Source organism: Corvus moneduloides, chromosome 3, assembly GCF_009650955.1.
Source record: "Corvus moneduloides isolate bCorMon1 chromosome 3, bCorMon1.pri, whole genome shotgun sequence".
Lineage (NCBI taxonomy): Eukaryota > Metazoa > Chordata > Aves > Passeriformes > Corvidae > Corvus > Corvus moneduloides.
Genome location: NC_045478.1, coordinates 106,893,728 through 106,911,254, shown reverse-complemented (window position 1 = coordinate 106,911,254; position 17,527 = coordinate 106,893,728).

Below are 17,527 nucleotides of genomic sequence, written 5' to 3'. Positions count from 1 at the left end.
GCGTTTGATCTTCGCATGCTTTCAAGCCTAATCAGCAGGAAAGGAGATTTAAGCCGTGAAACAGCAGCTAACAAGCAATCCCTGAGTGATGGCCAGGTGTCGGACAAATTACCTGTGGGAAGAGTTACCTTGTTAAGGTTTAGGGCTCGAGGTGTTTCAGTGGTCTCCGACCTCGGGGGAGGTTAACAAAGCTTGGGGAGAAGGATGCGCTGCTGATAGTGGACATAAAGAATGCAGAATTTATGGGCCGCAAGGACATTTGGCAGGACCCCAAAGATATGGAAGAAACTAATAAAGACAACTCAGCAGCTGTGCTGAATCAGCGCCAGTTGGGTAAAAGGCAACTCTGGCAGGGGGAGATGGTGACCACCAACTCACGGCCATGGACCCAGGAAACCCATGGACCCAAAAGAAGAGAAAGACTGAGTATGGGACTAATCAGCAGGAGAAGCGAGAGAATCATTAACGAGCAGAAGATAGAATACTAATGAATAAGAGAACTATGTAACTTATAGCCAATGAACATGAATGCCTTTGTTTGCTAGAAGGTATAAATAGCAGAAGGTTTTAATAGTAGTGTGCTTGATTTGTGGAATACCACTGAGCACCCAGGCTTGTGCAACTCTGAGATAATCAATGTCTGTCTCAAGTGTGTAATTATAGGCTTGTTGCACACAAATCCCATGTTTCCAGACAACAAGGTGACTCCAGGGCTGTGAGAAGACCCTGCCACTGTGAGGGGACCCCAGGATTGTGAGGTGACCCCAGTGCTGCCAGCTGCCCCTTGCCTGAGCCCATCTGGTGATCCCACAGTACAGCTTTCAGATGCAGTGTCCAAGCCAAACCCAAATATGCAAACCCAGCTGCAGGAACGTGGTACAAGTGCCTTTATTGTTAGCCACCAAAGAAAGGTTTGGGGTTTATTCAGTGACAGAAGGTGCCATGGAAGTTGACCCTGGAGCTGGGCTCTAGACGAAGAGCTATAAATAGAAGCAAATTGTTTTGCATGGGGCTTGTAGGGTCACTGTAGGGTGGCAGAGATGAGGACCAGGCAGACATTTTCCATCCTCTCTGCTCTCTCCAAGAGAAAGGAGAAGCTGTGGTGACTTAAGTTGGCCGTGGGTGGCTGAGAGGTTTCATATCTGTGTTTAGCAAAGTATGTAAAATCCAGGGATGTGATGCAGCCCCACAGGATCACTGCTCCTGCATAGAAAAGACAGAGGAGTTGGTGGTGGAGCTGTGAGAGCCACCATTTTCCACTTTCACAGAAGAAGGGTGGCTGGGGCAGGAGGCACTTCCACTGCACCCAGGCAAGGAGCCTGCCTGTGCCGTGGGCATCTCTTGCAGAAAGCAAAGAATTGCTGAGGGGCTTCATACCTATCAGGAAACAAGGAATGGTACTGCCAACGATGTCTTTGTTTTTGTTTCCGGCACATTTATGAAACATCAAATACCTAGGCAGTGGTAGCTGGCCCAATAGCCTGAAGTCTCAGCTAAAAAAAACCCAGTCTGTCTTTCTGGAGCTATCGTTCTCTGATCTGGGGGGTTGTTCCTTTATTTTCACTCCCCTCTGCTTCAGGGCTAATCAGCAGAGCTTGCAAACCAATAACAAATTGGTTAAAAATCAGCTTTATATGCAAAGCCTGAAATAAAACATCTGTATATATCCCAGAAGCCTTCACAACCTCCTGTTTTATTAGCATCTCTAAAATAACTTTTCTTTCCTGACTCTAATTCCAGCTAGAAGCACTCTGATAATCCTCATAGGACTGTTCTGTGTATTTCCAATTAAGCAATTTATAAGCACTGGCTGTGAGGAGCTTTTTGTTCTTAAGGAAATTATTTCTTCATTAAGAGTAAAACAAGTCTTTTTTTATCCCTGCTTAATATGAAAGCCCTTGTGTCCCCTTCACATATGTTTTAAGTACTGAACTGTGTAGAAGGAGATTAATCATTTTGTACCCCAACAAGCAGGGAAGAGACAGCAGCTGGGTCAGTCGCTCAGGGAATAGGCTTTTCAGTGTTTGTTTTCAGAGAGAAGTAAAAGTCAGACAGACAGACACTTACTTTCAAGCTACTTGCCTTTGCCAGAGGCAACCCACACAATCATGAACCCTTCTGGAGTTTGAGTCATGAAGAACTGCGGCAGATAAAATGAAGACAGTCAAGAGGAAAAAAAAAATCCCATTCATGCCCAGCTAATGAGTAGAAGTTCCAAATTGCCTCTTGTTTTGCAGGCTGTGTACCTTAGTTAGATGAATCACAGAACACTGAGGGTGGAAAACACAAGCCAGAGAGCTCATAAGAGTCCACTTCATTCTTTCACACTGGCAGCATTATCTACCTCCTCGACAGGGAAGAATGTCCCTCCATTTTCCTGGGCTGTCATGAGGCATGGGCACACTTGGAAAATGAAGAGCAGAAATGATGGATGATTGAGTTTAGTTTGTAGAGTAGCACAAGCATCCTATTCCTATTCTTGTCCCCAGGCCCAGCCATTTACACTTTCTATAAAGGCACTCACAAGCCTTTGTTCTGGTCAAAGCAGCCCCATGACCAAATAGCATGAGTTGCACTGAGCAGCAACATGAGGGACCTTCAAAGTGAGGGCACACTTGCTAATATCAGGAAAGAACTCACCAGAAAGCTTCTGATGTGGTAACAGAAGACATTTTGAGCCTTGAGTGCTCCTGGAACTCTGGAAAGAAACCCCACGTAAGTGTCATAAGTAAACTGCATTCCCTTCATTCTTCTCTAAGCCCAAGTAGAAGGAAACAGCCTAAGAATGGGATAGCTCCTGAAGGTTTAAGGTTAATATCTCGTATCTGTTTACAGTAACAAATGTAGAGAAATGGAGGAACTGACAACAAATGCAATTACTACATTAGTAAAGAGCTAGTCTATAGAAATAGGTAAGAGATCAAGATGCTGCAGCATGTAAGCCTGTGCCAATGCTTGACTTGCACAGGGTCAGTGGGAAATGTGTCATGTATTCCAGCAGCACCAGAAGCCCCCTGTATTTTTCCCAGGAATGGGTGCATAGAATGGCTGACGAATGGAGCTAGAAGTGGCGAGTTTGACTGTACAGTTCAATGTAGACATTGTATCATTCAGTGAAGAAATGATGAATTTAGAATGCTTAAAACCTTGAGGTATCTTTCTCAGTCTCTGCATTTCATGCCATGCTCAGTAATACTATTTATCATCTCCTTTTCTATTACAGAATGGATTTTATTTAGCAGCACAAGGAAGAAATGCCTGGCTGTAGTTCCCTCAGCAAGCCCAATGGCACTGTGGTTTTTGGTTATTCTGGTTTTATGATGTCACTCTCTGTCTGAGAGGGAAATATGTTTTGAAGAGGGATTTGAAGATAGATGGGATAATATGTGACATCATGCATTGGCTCCTGGGACAGAGACAGCTCTACTGGCACATGGAGAGTCATTGATCTGCCAGGCTGAAAAAAAGTCACTTACATGGCAGCATGAGAGAAAGGAAAAGGACAGAGTGACAAACAAGTTGTACTTGGTGCTCAGAGTCAGCACTGCTGTGAGAACGGAGGGAAGAACTGTAAAGGAAATGTCAGAAACAGACAAGCAGGTTAAGAAAGGCACTGCAGGAAGCAGAAATGTGTAGAAAATTATGCTGCAGGGGTAAACGGAGAATGAGGAGGGAAAAATAAGTGTTAATGATTCCATCATTATGCAGGGCATGAGATCAATCTGGAAGCTGTGTTTTGGGTTGGCTGCAGTCTCAGGGAGGCCAGAAACAGAGGAGATAATGTCAGGCAGAAGATAAAGGGGTCAAGGCCATGATCTGTCCTGAGTCTTAGAAACACTGCAGAAGAAAAATCATTTGTGTTTAGGTATAGCCTAATGTACAAAAGAGTATTGTGAGCAATTGGAGCTGTCTGGCTACTTCACCTGAAGGAAAAGGGATATGGCAGCATCTCTGTTATAAAAACTGAGAGAACAAGAGGAGACAGTCAAAGAGAAAGATCAGGATTTAATTTGCTCACTGTTCAGTCACCAAGAGACGTGGGGGTGGCAATATTGCCAAAGCAAAACTGAGTTGAGGGAAATAGATTAGAAGCAGTGAGTCAGATGTGTGAGCTCATGGTAGCACAGCTGATATTTGAAATCACAGGAAGAGTGAGGATCATAGGAAGCTTCACAGGGACTTTTCTTCCTGGGTTTACAGTTCAGATCCCATCAAAACACACACAGCTCAACAACCCTTAGTCATCACAAACCTGCAAGAGCACGTCAGAGCCAGAGAAGGGAAAGGGAGAGCAGTGGGCAGATATGGAGCTGCAAGACTATTCCTTGGATAGAGGTAGGAATTTTAGAGAAAATCACTCTCAAATTTAGATCCTCACTGAAGACCTCAGCTCTCAGGGGAGTCTTTTGTGAGTAAAGGTTTAGGACTTGTGCATCAGCTGCTGTGAAGTCTCTTTCCATTCCAGGCAGTACCAAACCGGATGATCTGTAACAACACATGGACCATGGAGGCACGAGTCATATTTCTGTCTATGACTGCACACAGTAAAATAATTTTGTTTAACCAGCTTATCTTTTTTTGCTTTCCACCAGTACCACTGTAACTTCTTCTGGTATCCAAATGCATTTTTCTCCCCTTACTCAAACTTTTGCAAAAAGGGAACCTTTTTGCTCCTTGATTTTTGCATACCTGCCTTAGTGACTGTGATAGGAACATGCTCCTGTATTGCTCTAGAAAGTAGCTTTACATGCACTGTTTCATCTAGTCCTTAATTCTTCCACTGGGGCACTAAATCTGGACTAAGCTGAAATACTAGGACAATAATTCTTAATCCACTGTGGAACATTAACTGAGTGTTAAGACAGCGATTTGCTGTATATTATGAACGTGTCTCCATTTCGTTTCCTCTCTGGAGATGCTGATTCACTGATGGAGTGATGTTCTTCCAGGCAAGAAAAGATTAAGTAGAGACAACAGACTCAGAAGTAATAAATAAGGCTGTAGAACAAAACTGCCTAATATTACATTATTTTAGAAGCCATATATAATCATGTCATCAGAGATGTGTTGTGATGCACACACATGAGGGTGCATAGTTAAGGTGCTGCCTCTAATCTTATACTGTGCTAGTTCAGGAGGTTGCAGAGTTTACAACTGTATATTTATTGCTGCATCAATCCAGCACTGGGAAGGAGGTTTGCATCTATTTAGCCACAGCAGTGTGTCCTCTTGGTTCCCATCACAGTCAAAGTGTTCTTCAAAGGAATGTGAGCACTATTTCCCCTGCTTCCCACGTGCAAACCCAAGGTGCTGGAGAAATGGCAGGTCCTTTAGTCCCTGAGATCAATGAAATGTGCAGTAGAAAGGAACCAAGTTTCCTGCTCCCTGCTTCTGTGTGAAGTATGTGCTCACACTCTCCCTTACTAGTGCCCTACTGCAGGGAGGCTGCATGTCTAAAATTCTGGAGACAAGTTTGGGTAGTGTCTCTCTAATACAGACAGAACACAGGCTGGGATCACAGGCAGCCTGCCAGAATTGTCACATCACCCTGTCTGAGGGGACCATCTTCAAAACCAGACAGCAGCAATTGATCAAAGACGAGGTTGTTGCTCTTTTCTTTTGTTTCTGTGATTCTCCTGTCCAGAAGGCACCTGGGCTGATGTTGCTGTCCTGGCTGCTCTTCTTACGGATGCTGGGAGCTAAACAGGCTACACTTCCTCAAGCTTGGGACAGGCAGCACACAGGGAATATTGGGCCTAGGCAGAAGGAAGGGGCTCACTGGACTCTATTCCTGGCAATTTTTTTGAGATGGCCAAATGGCAGACATTTCAGCAGCCTGTTGAGCACAGTAACTACTCCAGGGCCAAAAATCAGTCCATGTCAATTGTAAAAATTAGGCGATTGCAAAGGTAAATTTTAACTGTAACTGTAAAATTAAATCGTAAATCCTCCTCTGAGTGGATCAAGGTGCAGAAAAGAACCTGAGGTTGCTTGTTCATTACAAGAAGCCACATTGCTATAGGACTTAACAAAGCAGCATCCTTCTTTTGTCCTGAGCAAACAAATGTCAGAATGCTGATCGGTCACTACTTGCAGGTCTTTGCTGGGAATCCATTTCACCTAATCCAGACTTACTGAAGATGTCTGAAGAGAGGGCTTGATCTTTATTCCTAAGCAAAATCAGGTATGCAGAGTACCTCATTTGTTTTTGATGGTGTGTTGTGTAGCTGTGAGAGTTCAAACCTCCAGACATGCTCTAGAACTGACCCTGCTCTCTCCTCTAGGTCAGGGTGTTCTTCCAGGCCTGGAGCTTGTGCCTCTAATGCCCAGCTCTTCTCTTGCTGTAGGATGGGATGGGTGCCTGTACTGGTGGTTACAGTGCTCTGTTAGCTCTCACTTCATGCTCTGGGGAACTTCAGTGTTCCACAGCAGAGTCAGAGATGACGTTCTTAGCACATTCCTTTCATTTCTTTCCCCTGGCATAGCAATTACTATTCTACACAGTGCTGCCTCATGTGGTTCTTTACAATTTATTTTTAAGGTTTCCCCAAAAACTTGCCTAGTAAGAGTTTTTGCATAATTGCTCCTCAAGATTTGCATTTCAAAATTCCAACACAGCTCTTGGAGCTGGCTGCAGGCTTATGTTACCTCCCACTAGGTTAATCCACACAGCTCTCGATTGAATGATCTAAACATAGGAATATGCATTGCTTTTTGCTTCTATTCTCAGAACAGCATTGTTCTTTCTTGGCCACTTCTTTTTTTTTTTTTAAACTATTCCCAATTCAATTGCTTCTGCAATAGGCCTTAAAACTTTCCTAACTCAAGGGGGCTGCAGTATCTGTCAGAAGAATCTTTTGGTGTATTTTTGTAAACTTGTCAGATTCTCCAAGTTTTGCAGCCTTGAGGTAGGCCTGGCTGATTTGTGACTGATGGCACCAGAGAGTTAGTTCTCTTTTTCCTTCCTTGTTAATCACATACTTTAAATTATCATCAGTGATGGGTTTATGTTCCTCCTTACAGGTTTACAGAGTTTTAGCAGCAGTTATGTCACTGCATTCAAAGGGAAAGATGAGAGAATGAACTGTATTTGCTTTCCAAAATCTAGCTTTAAAGTTCCCCTGTGGACTGGAACTCACTGATTTTCATTCATTTCTGGATGGCACTGAGTTAAGTAATTTTTTCACTCCTCTCCTCAGAGAAATTATTTTCTACCTATTTGTAAAGATTCCTTAATATTCTGTCTTCACTTTGCTTTGGGTCATTTTAAAATTCTCCCATTTCTAACTGTTGCTCCCCTTATGATGCTTGGACTCTTGCACGCAATTTAAAAACATCTTCTGTCATTTTTACCTTTGCAGTTGTTACTTTGCCATGCTCGTTCTTTTTGATCTTTTCTCACTAGCTCCAAAAGTTCTTTTTTTTTTTTAATCTGGCATATAATGTTCTTCAAGTTCAATCTCTTGTGATGGTATCTGCTCCTATCTGCCAGCATCCATAACCTCTTCGTTAGAAATAGTTCTTAGCACTTTGCCAAGATGTCATGATAAGAACCAAGTGGAGAAAAGTGCAGTTTCTAATGACATTTATTGAATACTCCAAGTAATGATCCTTGGCTTCATTTCCTGATAAAATGTGCTTGATATGGTGTCTTTTTGGTCTCCTGCTATGGGTATAAAAATTACCTTCCTCCTTATTCTTTTGATGTAATTTTAAACACTGTTGTTCCCAACAGGAAGTTTGCTTGGCTTGAGAAGTTTAACAAGCTGAGCACCACTGGCCTATTTCTTTGATGATGAAAGGAAGTAAGTGGGGAGTAAGATACAGGTGTACCATCTCCCTGGGTAACCACAGTCATTCCTTGGGGTTATGAGCTGGTTTGAACCTCTCTCTGCTTTTGAACAAACTGGTAAGGTAGTAAACAAACTGCTAGTAAACAAGTTAGTAAACACCTAGTAAACTCCTGGCAAGACACAGCTAAACCCATGCAGCCTCCAAAACAAGGTATCTGCATCCAAACTGCCTATTGGGAACCATTTGCAGCCTTTGTCAGCCCCCAAACCATGCACAAGCATTTCCTGGAAGAACGTTTGCTGACCCACACCAGAGCCAGGGCTGTGCTGGCAGTTCCACAGCACAGAGATTCCCTGTTCCAAATCCGTGTCCAGGCCTAGACTTTGTACCATTTGAATAAGGTGTATATTGTGCTTTGTTCCTTAACTTTTCTCTGGTGTGACTCTTGGAGTCAAGAAAGAGGTTCAAGATGTTTCTCCTGTGCTTCCTTCTCTGGGAATGATGGTAAGAGGTGTTTCCATTACTGCCATGAGATGTCATTAGGCTTTTCGGTACTGTCATAGAAGGCTGATATTGCAGTGGTATCTAAAATGTTTTATAAAACTGTCTTTCTAGGCACCCTTTCCTGCAGCTTATGTCAGCCACACTTTGTAAAATTTTATCTGAAGTTGTTCAATCACACATAAAAATTAGAGTATGGCAATTATGTTGGCCTGGTTAAAGATCTTGTAATACCATGGCTTGGAACTATTACTTCTTCCAGGCTTTATAGAAAAGGCATTTTTGGTATCAAGTAAGCACCTTTCACTGTCCCCAGGATAACGTATCTTGGCCAAATCACAAACTCTGACTAATTTTAATTTGAACACCCTCAGTAGAAGCTTGTTCACTTGGCAGCTGAATTTCTGGCTGTGACATCTGCAGTGAGCACCCTCCAGCCTCCAGTGTCTCCCTGCCAGCTCATCTGCCTGTGTGCAGCTCCATGCTGCAACCCGGGGCTGGCATTTTCTCCTGTGGAGAGTGGAGCACTGCATGGTGCAGAGTGAGGAGCAGGGCCAGCAGGAGCAGAAGTTGGAGATTTTACTTGGACTTAGTATTATAGGGAGGAAGGAGTTGGGAGGAAGGAGAGTAAGCAGAGAGAAAGCAGAACTAGCATCTATACAGCTCCTTATGTCTGTTCTTTCTCATCCAACACTGAAACAATCCAAGGCTGTCTTGAATCTCCATGTTTGTTTGTTGGCAAGTATCTGTATTAGCTGGTGATGAAGGATGTATCCTACATCCCTCAAATTTGTTGATTGAGTTTCTACCTCATGCAACTGATCCCTGTGGATGATAACAGACATCTACTGCTACCAATTACTTATTAGCACATGTGGTAGAGATCTGTTCTTCAAACCTAATAGGTTTCAGTTCCATTTGGAGGTCACTAGGGTTTCATATAATATAATTTCTTTTCGATTAACATGGGAAGTGACTTGGTAATTCCAGTAAATGACTAGGTACTTAAAGTAAATCTGTCTGGAAACACAAATTTCTGTCCAGCTGGAAATTTTAACAATTGACTTTTTACTTGAGACAAAACAGAAAAAAAGTTACTGTATTTTTGTGGTAGGACATTAAAACAAATGCCCTTCTACTTTTTTTCTGAGTTATGTCCTCAAAGGGTTAACATGAAGAAAATAAGGTGATCAGAGATTTTATGGAAGGACGATTTTGATCTCATAAATGATGTAAGGCAGGACTTAATCCAAAATTAACATCCTATATGGGTTAATTAAAGGAAACAAATGTGAGAAAGCTTGTTCTACTCTTGAACAGCTCATTTAGCTTGTCTTTAATGCAAATTGTCAATGAAGTTCCTGTCATGAAAATAAATCTCATTAAAAATGCATCGCTTGTTCCCACACATGTAAACCAAGGAAAGAGTGTGCTCCTACCAGATGAAATTGATGTTACTCAGCTGCAGAGCAAAGGTGATGTGGGTTTCAAAATGCAGTCACTCTTGCTTTTGTCTGGGTTTACGTTTTCTGAAAAATCTTTCACTCAGTGAGCTATAAGAGTCCTTAATGAATGTGGAATAATGTGGGGCTGCAAACTGATGACTAAAGGGCAGACTTGGAGCAACAAGAGCTTAAAACCCACATTCCCTCTTTACTAGAGGACTTGTATTGCCAAAGGTAATATGTCCTTAGGCTACAACTTCCTCGAGATTTTCTATAATTTTCCATTGAATAGAAGTTCAGATAAAATGAAACGGTGAAAGCAAATACTATTTGAAACTGTATAAAAATGTAAAAAATTATATTGAGCTTATAAATCATGACATCATATTATTATTATTCTCTTGGAGCAGTTTATGGAGCAGTAAAGCTAGAATTCTGTACAGAGATGAAAGTCAATATCTATCTCCATCCCTGCACCAACATTAGTAGGAAATATTACCAGACATTGCAAGCTAGGAAGGAAATAAGAAGAATATTAACTAGAGCCTTTTTTCCATATTACAGTCCCATATTACACAACAAACGAGTATGTAGTCCTTGTTTGTATATTTACAGAACTTCCTCTCCACAGAGCAATAAAGAGGCAGAGATTCCTGAATGTTTGGGAGGATGAGGCCTGACAATTGCAACATCAGAGATAACTCGAGAGGCAGTGATCTCCCCCCCACTGTGAGGTGAGAAACTCTACTACAACACATTTGTATGGGAAGCAATCATATAAAGAGTTCTAATGTTTTCATCATGTTTTAAAATATATGTGTGAAGGTCACAGCAAAGCTTTTGTTTCATATTTATGGTCCCAACGGCTTTATCCATTCATTCTGCATATACTTTCCAGGGCGAGGTTACAGCTTGGTCACCTCAGCGAACCTTAGGTCAGGCCCCTGACCAGAAAGAGATTAAGATACAAAGTAGGCTGCCTAGCACACTAAATTCGGTGTCTGGAACGACCAGGAGGTGGCAGAGCAAGTCTAATGTACCACATCTGAATGGCAGGCTCGGGGTATTTTCCCGTCTTGACGCTGTGGAAAGATGGTGAGCTCCTGCAGTTCTCCCATTTGCACCGTTTAGTGGCAACTGCCTGCACACCACTCACAGTGTTTGCAAGGCTATAAAGAGGCTTCCAGCAAGCTTGCAGAGCTCTCTAGGAAATGATGGCTGGTATTTTTTTTTCCTTTTTTTTCTTTCTCTTTTTTAATTATAATTTTGCTCTGCTGACTCAACTCTGCTGCTCACTGGAAGTTTGGCCAACGCATCCTTTCAGAGGCAAGAGTGAGTCTTCCTTGTATGCATGTCCTTGCAAGCAAATGACACTGACTCTGCCCACAGCAGCACGGGACAAAAGCACATCAATCAAGCAAGGGCTTGACAAGTAAGGATACAGAAATATGTAATACATAATTCTGCATAACTGTTAATACAGCTGCCCTCTCATTTCTCTTCTTGTTACTCCTTCACATGGTAAGTGACCCATGTGAAAAGCAGAGAGAAACCATGTGAGAGGGCAGAGCAGATGAACAGAGGGAAAAAGCAAATAGCGAGTGACAAGCTGGCTGATACCAGCTGGGATACTTTTTGTATCAACTTCAGCTGCGGTCAGCTCTGGTTGGGTCAGCAGATGATGGAGATAACTGGGGGAAAAAAACAGAGGATGCACAGAAGTGCTGCCAATAATTTGGTAATCTAAACTGTATCTACTTGTAAATTACTCTTATTTAAAAAGCAATAAGCTTCAGCAAAACCTATCTTCTTCCTAAGAGCTACTGTTGGTGGTTAGTAACAAACCCCCAAAGTTTATCAACAGAAAGCAACCCCAAAATCTCCGTGTGTTAGGTTTAATGGGCTGCAGCAACCCCAGGATAGACATTGGTGCCTTCACAAAAGAAGGCATTTAGTGTCTTCTGCCTCTCATGCAGATTTTTTGTATGTCTGTTTCTCTGGGGCAGCTGTGACAGGGGAGATAGAAGAAGGGCAAGAGGAGAAGGTAGTAATCATTTTCTTAGGGCTTGATCTCCTCTGACAAAACACAAGACCAGTTTGTGTCTTGCTGTTTTAAGGGACTCAAAAGCCTGATAGATGGCAATGGAATTAGAGAGAAGCAGCTCCTTCAGTTAGGACTGCAAGAGAAATAGATGATGCGGAGGTTTTTGAGCACAGGGTTAGACACAAAGTCAAGAGAGCCATGCATGAGGGAGACAGGCAGTGAGGAGAGGTGAACAGAGGATCCTTTGCACTGAAAGTACTGGAGTTATTATGCTCTAAATTCTGCATTTATTGTCTGCTGGCTTCAAAGCAGCAATGTACAATAGAATCTGACCCTAAATAGATGTAGTTGTCAGAATCAACAATAGGAAGCACAGATAGAAAGAGATTTGATATCTTCTCTACAATCCTGCCTCTGGTAATAGTTACTGCTAGACCCAGAACTCCCTCAGAGGAGGGAGGGAAACTCTATTTCTTCCAATACCTCTGCTAACAGCTCTGTTGTTTTTAAGATTCTAAGAAAGGACCAACTACACAGCTGGGAAGAAATTACACAAAAAGTCCCAACACTGCTATTCTCCAGGGGTTTCCCCCAACCTTCTAATGTTTTAGCCAAGTACAGGTAAAATCTATGCCCTGAACATTAATGCAGACAGTGCCCCCCAGACAGACACACTCAGGCCTGGACAGAACTGCTGGGGTAAGAGAAAAGGTCACCTGCCATGGCCTGTGTGTCCCCTGAGTGCTCTGCCAATACCAGATGTAGAGACGGCACCTGGAAGACCAACTTATGGCCACAGGCAACTGAAATGAGAGCAATTAGCACAAGCAGACGGACAGACTGTGGAGATCCTTGTAACTTCCAATTTCTCCTCACTAGGCTGGAGTTGAACAGGCGTCTACCACTGAAAAGCTACATATCCTGCGGTTTCTTCTCTGAATTTTGTAAACAGCTCTGTGCATGTTACTGCAAGTCCTTTCACATCAAACCTGGGGCTGTGGTTGCCATGCATTGCTTTAAGCACCCAGGTCCAAATCTCACATCTAAAACAATGGTGTTTGGATCGGAAATGCTATTTTGATCCTCCTCTTTTTTCAGTTGCCCCGGCCTTGAGGATGATGGCTTAGAATAGCTGAAATATTTAAAAACTCCGCCAAGCGCTGTGCTGACAAAACAGCAATTTGTATGTGCTCTGTACTTCTGGCTAATCTCAGCACAGAGCTCACATGCTGAATGAATCTTCTTTTCTCTCATCATTCAGTGTATTAACTCGAGGTCATGCTCCACTGACACTTACAAACAGCACCCGCCTCTGTCAGTCACAGCCATGCATAGAAGGAGCATGAAAGGAATTAACTCTGTCTAATAAACATCCCTGGCTTGCACACAGCCCCTCAGGAGGGGAGCAGTAGCGTGAGGGACTGATGGCAAACTCTTGGAGGAGACAATAGGGGTTAGCCTACAGAAATGGAAATGCTCCTGTTTGCAATAGTATCACAAATGCATAATGTCACAGATATTTCACTTATGGCTTGTTTTCAGACATCTACAAAATCCAGTAGTCGTGGCAAAGCCAGCTGCCTTTGTTGTCTGTGGTTACTGTTAAGAGAGACCGAATGACACTTTGCAGCCCTGTGATCCGAAGCACAGTGCTCTGAATCACTTCAGGAGAAAGAAGCAGTGACAGGATTTAGTTCAAAGCTGTAAGAAAATGGAGAGAGAAGACCAATAATACCAGCAGTAGAAGAACTTTATTTCTTAAAGGAAAATTAATTCAGCAGCAATAAATAAAGGTGCTGCTCTCAAGAAAAACCTCATATTGCTGATGTGCAACATCACATAAATGTGAGGTTAGGAGATGTGAGAACAACTGTGCAACTGTTATCTAAGGGCAGATCAATTCTTCTCCTTTCCTTTTGTTCTTCCCCATTTCATTCCAGAAGCTTCAGAAGACTGCTTCCTCTGGTTCCAAACTAATTATTTTGGGAGTGGGAGCAATCATTTATATTCTCATCCCAGAATCACCAGGTACTTCATTGAAAGTTTGATAAGGCCTTACTGTGTATGTGCTGTAGGGAAATGTATTGTTTGTATTTTGTGCTCCAACAACAAACTGAGGCTGTGAGAAGAGCTACTGAAGATCCCCATAGGAAATAGTTTAACGTAATATAGGAGCTCAGTACTTCTACCTTTTGTACTCTTTGCCCTGAATAATGCTTTCTCTGACTAATGATAAAATCTGTCCAGGGCAAAAAGGTTAGGAGTATTCCATTCCAAACATTTGGATGCTCTGGTTTATTTTGCCTCCTTTATGCTCAGAATATGTATAGGGTGGTTGGAAGGAAGTGACCAACTCTTCTGTGTTATTAATGTTACTCATTTGTCGATAAGACTATCAAGAGCTGTCTTAGAAAAATATTAAAGCTGAGTCATATACCAATAAAAACAGACAAATTCACTCTGGCAGCTGCAATAGTGAATTTAACTTACTTTTGCTGTGCCTCAGCAGTGTGGCATATGGTTCTATGGTGATTTCATTTCATTTCAGAGTTTCTTTTTGACATAAGATGAAGTCTAATAACGTCTCAAATGGAGTTACAGGAAGAGCAAAGGCAACTCTTTTTACTACAAGCAAGGAACTCTGTGCATCTTCCTGCCACGTGTAAAGGCACCTATGACTCTTTCTAGAGAAGTGAATAGTTGTTCTAAACATCTAAATTCCATCTGTGCAAAGACCTCTGCATCTCTAATGTGCACAGGCAAGCAAGCAGTGGTTGAAGCAGAAGTTGTGTTTGGCTCTCCCCCTCTGTTTTGATCAAAAGTTCCGGGTGTGAAAAGCACTAGTGCTGCCTCAATTCTCCTATTCATTCAGCAAGATACAGCCTATGATCGATAACTATGAGATTCCAAAGTGAAAACTGACATGTTAAGCAGGTGATAGGATTTTTTACTGACTAAAATCACAAGTTAAAAGATTATCTTTTTCTTTTGAGAAAATATGCCTATTGTTAAGGCTACAGACAGCAAAAAGAATGGTGATTTTTTGCAGCCAGAATGCAAAATATTTTAAGGCACAGCACTCCCATGGATCTTGGAAAATGGAGATGTTGGTTGCTTTGGTAAGAATGCAATCCTGACTCTCTGACTGTGATTAAGTTGCTATTGCTCAGCTGGGGTGTTGTTCACAGTAATCTGGGTCTTGCTCATGCTGACTCATGTTTCCTGCGTTCTCAGCAGCATTTGTATGGGATTTGTATTTCTTACCATTCCAGCCTCCAAGGTACTGAGCCTCCTCTATCTTGATGTGTGTGGGAGGCCTGGGATCAAACGTCAGGGAGCAGGAGCAGTCCCTACCAGAGTTTCCTGATGTGAAAATGTCAGACAATGCCCAGGTCTTGGGATCCAGCATGGATTTTTCCTCTTGAGGAAAGGGAGATTGGAGGGAGCCAGAATGTGAGTCAGAAAGGTACAACATTGTACTTAGAGAAGGATGGCCCTTTCAGTTAGTTTTGTTGTTTTATTTAACTGCCTTGCATCCTATTTTATATAATCATAGGGAAACATCCAGTCCCTGACCAGCAAGGATGGCAGAAAGTGGACACCTGTGGAAGTGAAGTAAGCAGGTTTTCACAAGACAATGTGGTGGGTGACTCCACAACCTCCATGGGCAGCATTTCCAATGTTTAGTCTCCGTTTCAGTGAAAGAATTTTCTGATATCCAAAGGGGACCTCCCTTGGTACAGCTTGAGGCCATTCCCACTGGTTGCCTGGGAGAAGGGACTCACACCCACCTAGCTGCAACCTCCTTTCAGGTGGTTGTAGAGAGTGATAATGTCACTCCTGAGCCTCCTCTTCTCCAGGCTGAACACCCCCAGCTCCCTCAGCTGCTCCTCATCAGACTTGTGCTCCAGAGCCTTCCCCAGCTCCATTGCCCTTCTCTGGACATGCTCCAGCACCTCAATGCCTTTCCTGTAGTGAGGGGCCCAGGACTGGACACAGGACTTAAGGTGTGGCCTCACCAGTGCCAAGTACAGGGGGCTGATCACTTTCCTAGTCCTGCTGGCCACACTCTTGCTGATCCAGGCCAGGATGCCACTGGTTTTCTTGGCCACCTAGGCACAGCTGGCTCATGTTCAGTGCTATCAACCAGCAACTCCCAGGTCCTTTTCCTATGGGCAGCTTTCCAGCCACTCTACCCCCAGCCTGTAGTGCTGCACGGGGTTGTTGTGACTGAAATATTGATGTATGACAAGTGGAGCCAGACAAAAAGAGGTCAGTTTGCAGGAGCTGAAAGAAAAAAATATGACAGCAGAGAACAGTGGATTAAACAAGTCATTAAGAGTGTGTAAGAGTGACATGCATGGGGTGATGGGGTTTTCTACCACTCTGCATGCCTCTTACTGCAACTGAACAACATTGGCCCTGAGCTACAAAATTTCATAGGACATGTAAAATTCTAATCCTGAGTCCTCTGGCCTCATTGTGGTCTTTGTTGTAAGGGCCCCATCTGCACCTCATCAAAGTCCTCATAAATTTCTGGATAGGTTTGGGATAGATGACTAGATTATTGCTCTAATTTATCCACATATACTATCAGTAGTTATCTACTTGTTCTTTTAATTAGGCTAAAATTTGCCAAAGCATATGAAAAATTGCTTATTGCACTGAAAACAGAATTATCTGCTGAGAGCTCACAGCCCATTCTTCAACTTTTGCATAAATATTTTTATTGTATATTTTTATGTTCTGCATTAAAAGTGTGTCAGTGGGGACGTGTGCTGGTTGTGAACACTGTGCTTCCCACCAGCACCTGCTTCTTGAGCAGGCTAAATGTGGAAACATATTGTAATGGCTGAGCTGTGCAGACAGTTTATTCTCTGTTCTGCAGCAGCATGGGTAAAGCAGGAAAATTTGTATCTGTCTGAGTTGACCCAGAGGGAAACCTGACCAAGAGGCTTTAGCTTTGAACTGAATTCAGTTGTGTGTTGCAGGGAGACTTGTTTGTTTTAGCTTCTGAAAAGTAAGCATGACTGAATTTAGCCTTGAAAGATCCCACTGGGATGAAAAATAAAAGGATTTATATTAGAAAATGTCAAATCAAAAGTAGCAATTTCCTCCTCACTATTTTCTTCTTTTTTTTCCCTTTTTGCCAGTCATAAATGATTGTCCCAAATGCATTCAGACTTCCCTGATGGCCTGGGTTATGCCATGGCATTGCATTCTTCTGTAAATCAGCTCCTCACCCCGGGTTTGTGGCTTGGCTGTTGAGGATGGCACTCAAGCAGTACAGCATGGGCTGAAGGGAGGGGAGTCATGGAGATCCTGTACCAGCAGTAGTGTCCCTGCCTGTGTGACACTGTGACCCTGCAGACGAAGGAAAAAAAGTCAAACCCTGTTAGCAGTGGGGTAAAACTGCTTAGAAACGCTCAGCTATGGGCTGTCTTATTGACGTGCTGGTCCAGCAAGCAGGCTTGTCTAATTAATTAGAAAAAAAAGGTGAATTAATTGGACTTAAATCCTTGGGTGATGAAAATTGACCTAAGCTTTCAAATGTTTGTGCAACAGCTCTCCTTCTGCACATGATATACAAAGAAATGCCATATTCTCCCAATTTCAAAATCCTTGCAAAGTTTCAGTTGTGTTTATCCCAACAGAGCCCATATGGTCAGCATGCTGAGGTTTTGCTGCCATTGATCCTTTCAAGCCCAGCAAAAAGGCATTGCATATCTGAAGTCCATCTCTC